This window comes from Aegilops tauschii, chromosome 4, assembly GCF_002575655.3.
Source record: "Aegilops tauschii subsp. strangulata cultivar AL8/78 chromosome 4, Aet v6.0, whole genome shotgun sequence".
NCBI lineage: Eukaryota > Viridiplantae > Streptophyta > Magnoliopsida > Poales > Poaceae > Aegilops > Aegilops tauschii.
The window spans coordinates 305709146-305715145 of record NC_053038.3 but is presented as its reverse complement, the minus strand read 5'-3'; positions in this window follow the sequence as shown (position 1 = coordinate 305715145).

The window sequence follows — 6000 nt, the reverse complement described above, 5'->3', positions numbered from 1 at the left end:
TATCTTTGCAAGTCTCTTCGAATTATCAGTTTGGTTTGGCCTACTAGATTGATCTTTCTTGCAATGGGAGAAGTGCTTAGCTTTTAGTTCAATCTTGCGGTGCTCGATCCTAGTGACAGTAGGGGAAACGACACGTATTGTATTGTTGCCATCGAGGATAAAAAGATGGGGTTTATATCATATTGCATGAGTTTATCCCTCTACATCATGTCATCTTGCTTAAAGCGTTACTCCGTTCTTATGAACTTAATACTCTAGATGCATGCTGGATAGCGGTCGATGTGTGGAGTAATAGTAGTATATGCAGAATCGTTTCGGTCTACTTGTCACGGACGTGATGCCTATATACATGATCATACCTAGATATTCTCATAACTATGCTCAATTCTATCAATTGCTCGACAGTAATTTGTTCACCCACCGTAATACTTATGCTATCTTGAGAGAAGCCACTAGTGAAACCTATGGCCCCCAGGTCTATTTTCCATCATATTAATCTCTCGTTATTTCCATTACTGATTACTTGCTTTCTTTACTTTTACTCTTTATCATAAAAATACCAAAAATATTATCTTATCATCTCTATCAGATCTCACTCTCGTAAGTGACCATGAAGGGATTGACAACGCCTTTATCGCGTTGGTTGCGAGGTTCTTATTTGTTTGTGTAGGTGCGTGGGACTCGAGCGTAGCCTCCTACTGGATTGATACCTTGGTTCTCAAAAACGGAGGGAAATACTTACGCTACTTTACTGCATCAACCTTTCCTCTTCAAGGGAAAACCAACGTAGTGCTAAAGAGGTAGCAAGAGGGAAAGACAAAGAGTCGGTGGACGGTTGCCACGGTACACGAAGAGGCGCCCCATCCTACATATACGTCTGTTAGGAAATTGTACAAAAGGACTCGCCGTCGTCTCACTGGCATGTTGGAACGGGACCAAATGTCAACGAAACATGGTGTGTAATTTCTCGTGCAAAATGCTATCTTGCCGCGTTGGCCCGAGATGCCGCATTAGTTATCGACCTTCATTTTTTTAATGGCGTGTCATTCAGTTTTGAAGCACGACTAACTGGTACTGTATGCAGAGAAAATATAAACTACTCTACCACTACTCCACCTCTAGTACTAGTAGTATAAAAAAGATAGTATATAGGCTGGAGCTTCAGCGCTTTCTTGCTAAGGGCTGCCCACTTGCTTCTCACGCTATCACCCTCTCTCTAGATCTAAAAAAGACGGCCTCTCTCTCCCTCCTCACCGGTGGTCACAGATCCGTCGGGGAAGAAAAGGACGTGCATCGTTGACACACTCGTCGGCGGCGAGCGAGGTCATGCACTGACGACAAGGCCGTCCTCTCAGACCTAGCGCCCGCGCGAGATGGCCTCCGTCCCCAAGCTCGCTGCCGTAGTGTGTGCGGAGGATGACGACCACGAGCGAAGCCACTTCCCGCCGACCCTCAGGTATGCTACCTCTTTTTGAACCATATCCTTGTTCTATTGCCCCATTTGCCACGTCGCTGCATGTGGATCTTTTTCCACTCCACCATCTTCCCAATTTGCTATCCTCTGGTCTGCTGGTCACGCAGACGAAAACCTTAACTTACACTATTAAAGGAAACCCTACTTCATGCAGACTAATCCATGTCTGGGTTGAATAAGGAATGGAAGGGAGACTGTACTGTCCAAGAGACTAGGCATCGAACCCGCATCTAGGTTGAAAAGGGGAAAATCAGTAGCTAATGAGAACAAAAATGGGACGTGATCCACATATGTTGCCTGGATATTTGTTGCTCCGGGCAACCATACCTTCCTCACCACTCTATGCGTCCGTGGAGGTACATCATACTGGTGCGCCCATTGTCCGAATAGGCCTCTCATGCTCTTATTGCCACTTTTTTGCTGTTAGTATAACGCCAGCGGTCAAGTCAAGCAATGCTACTACTAAAGTGATGCCACATTTAACTAATGCCGCACTCAGTCTAATGCCACCGATAAATTTAAGCAATGCCATTTAATGTCACTAGATTATTTCAGGGTTAGCTGTTGATTGTGGATGTATTAAAGATTTTTCAGCTATGTCATTCTAATGTTGTTGCACAGCTAGTATACCAACGATGAATCTTGTTACTACCTTCAGATTTTTGCACTGTTAATGCTTATAGATTACATACCTCACTTTCATGAGATAACTCAATTTTTTTGTACAGTGTCAAGAGGAAAGGTCAAGAGTGGGCACCTCCTCCTCCAGTTGTTCTCTTGATTCGTTCGATCAAGTTTTTATGTTTGATCGATTATCAAGATTAGGATAGCAATTTTTAGGTCCCCTCGAGTTCGAAATGATATTTACCTTGAAGGTACATGGTTTGCAATTTTTTTATACTGTCATTAGTTAATAATGCTAGTTACCTTCAGACTTTTGTATTTGGTTTAATGCTCTTGCACAGCTAGTATACCAATGTTGAAACTTGTTACCTTTACATTTTGTATTGTTAATTCTTATAGAAATCTTACAGTGCTAGAGCTTATGAAAATCTGTTCGGTAAAACCATTGTACTGTACCCTGTAATAAAATAACTACTCTACTGTTGAACTAGCCACTGGATTAGTGTATATTTGTACTATTCGAATGGTGTTGCATTAGCGTATGGACATATATAAAATGTGGCAAGCTTTCCCAGATATGTGCTCAAGAAAACTACTACCTGTTTTTCTAAATACTAGACATTTGGGTACTTTAAATTGAACTGTGAAAACATCTTATATTAAGGAACAGAGGGTGCAGAGTTCACCCAAATTATCCCGGTAAAGCTAGTCACACCTTTGTTAAAATTAATGTTCATTATGTTATCGGAGGAGGTCTTTATGTTTGTCTCTAATGCCTGTCGACTACATACCTGACATCATGATGTAATGTTAAGTCATTTCCTTGTGTACAGTGTCACTAAATTGTCAAGGCGGTGATGGCATTTTATTTTAGTTGAACTGCACAAAATATGCTTAAAATAAGAGGAAAGGTCAGGAATGGCTCAATTTTTCAGAAAAAACTATGTATGCCTTCCTGACATCAGCCGATGTTGCCTTATTTATTCCTTCAAACAGGAGAAACAGTCTTGCTACCTTTTCCCATTAAGAAATTGGAATGCTTATATTTGTGAGTCTATGCTTCAACTAGTGCCACTTTTATAGTAATCACACTTTCAATATCTATGCAAACAGGGATGCTCGATTTTAGTGGAACTGCACAAAAAGTCCAAATGGTTCAACATTAGGAGCATGTTTTCTTCCAAACCTTTATATCCAATTGGTGGCACTATGAGCTGTTCATCACGAAAGTACATGGTTTGCTACTCTTTTTGTACTATCATTAGATAGTAATAGTAGTGGTTTGCATGTGAATTTATTGGCAGGGTGGACCTACATTGGAGGTGCAGGACAGGATTCAATGATTGAATGCTCAATTTCGGTTGTATCGATTTCACCTCTTCCATCACTGCGAACATGGATATCCTTGATCTGATGAAGAATAGGCGCTATATTTCTGCTCTGAACTAGCAAATCAATTTAGTATGAAATTGTCCAGGGCAAAACATGGATGTATCAAAGCGGAAGAGACGTGTTTAAACCGAAAATACAAGGTGGGGTATATGTTTACTAGCTACTTGATATTTGTGCAGACAGAGATGTCTGCCCGTTGCTATTTGGCAAACAAACAAAGTGACCGCAATTTTGGTTGAATTGCACAAGAGAATAGTATAGTCACTGCATGCAGTGCCATTTCAAAATAGACACAGAAAGATTGGATAGTCACTTCATGGGCTGCAGAAAAGTAGTACTGTACTATTTATTGGCCAACACTAGGTGCTTCATTGCTTTTGGAGCTTCAGTGCTTTATTGGCCAACATAGTCACTCCAGCTGTTGGTGAAACTAGTTACGTTTGCAAGAGGAATTGTAGACTTCACAAACAAATTTGTCTTTCACTCTGTACTGATTGTTGGCCAAGAGAAGCATCCATGTTAGTAGGAGAATAGATGTTTTTTCTAGATCTTTGTTTTTGGAGCTACATATTTGTATATGATCTGTGAATTATTGAGATGCATTAACATGTTGATCTTATGTATGGGAATCATACTAGTTGGTTTTGAATTTGGGCTACTAATGTGAACATATTACAATGCCAGGGCTGTGAGTCTCGTGTGAACATTTCGAACGGATCGGGTCTTACTGTTGTGCACAACATGATCCTTATTTCTGTGTTCTCAGTGTTTACAAGTTACTAACAGTTCCTTATTTCTGTTCGCTCAGTGTTTACAAGTTACTGATCGATCACTAGCTAGCCTACTAATGCTCTCCTGGCAGTTTTAGTTGCGATGCAAGATCCGAAGTGGCAGTTTTTTGAATAAAAATGCCTACCTCTGAAGAAACTGACAAGCTGCTCTGAAGAAAATGCCATGCAAATCTGAAGAAACTGCCAGCAAAAACATTCGCAAATGCCCTATCTCCCAGCGAACGTTCATCAGCTAATGCGATCGTACACGTACACCATCCGACCTACTCGATCCTACGCGTACATTATCCGACCTACTCGATCCTACACAGATAAATAGCGAATCACGCACGTACTACCTCCTTTCTGGTTTGCAGGGCTCAATTCAAAAAACTACCTACTTCCTACATGAATAAATAGCGGATCACGCACGTACTACCTCCTTTCCGGTTTGCAGGGCTTAATTCAAAAATCTCACCAACCAAGGTAGATGATGAGTGGTGGAAACATTTTTGACAAGGAGGGAGTACCTCATCTGGATGATTCAAGTGCACTCGTTTGACCGTCATGCCGGCGTGCGACCCAGCACGGACGGGACTGATACGTCTCCGACGTATCTATAATTTATGAAGTATTCATGCTATTATATTATCCTCCTAGGATGTTTTATATGCATTTATATGCTATTTTATATGATTTTTGGGACTAACCTATTAACCTAGAGCCCAGTGTCAGTTTCTGTTTTTTCCTTGTTTTTGAGTTTTACAGAAAAGGAATACCAAACGGAGTCCAATTGACGTGCCAATTTTTGATGATTTTTTATGGACCAAAAGAAGACCCCGGAGCAAAAGAGTTGGGCCAGAAGAGTCCCGGGCCGTCCACGAGGGTGGGGGCGCGCCCACCCCCCCCCCCCCGGGCGCGTGGGCCTACCTCGTGGACGACTCGGGAACCTCCTTGACGTGAGACCTACGCCAAAAATTCCTATAAATACTGAAACCTCCAGAAAATAACCTAGATCAGGAGTTCCGCCGCCGCAAGCCTCTGTAGCCACCAAAACCCAATCTAGACCTGTTCCGGCACCCTGCCGGAGGGGGAACCCTCACCGGTGGCCATCTTCATCATACCGGCGCTCTCCATGACGAGGAGGGAGTAGTTCACCCTCGGGGATGAGGGTATGTACCAGTAGCTATGTGTTTGATCTCTCTCTCTCTCGTGTTCTTGATTTGGCACGATCTTGATGTATCGCAAGCTTTGTTATTATAGTTGGATCTTATGATGTTTCTCCCCCTCTACTCTCTTGTAATGGATTGAGTTTTCCCTTTGAAGTTATCTTATCGGATTGAGTCTGTAAGGATTTGAGAACACTTGATGTATGTCTTGCATGTGCTTATCTGTGGTGACAATGGGATATTCACGTAATCTACTTGATGCATGTTTTGGTGATCAACTTGCGGGTTCCGTAACATTGTGAACTTATGCATAGGGGTTGGCACACGTTTTCGTCTTGACTCTCCGGTAGAAACTTTGGGGCACTCTTTGAAGTTATATGTGTTGGTTGAATAGATGAATCTGAGATTGTGTGATGCATATCGTATAATCATACCCACGGATACTTGAGGTGACATTGGAGTATCTAGGTGACATTAGGGTTTTGGTTGATATGTGTCTTAAGGTGTTATTCTAGTACGAACTCTTGAATAGATCGATCCGAGAGAATAACTTTGAGGTGGTTTCGTACCC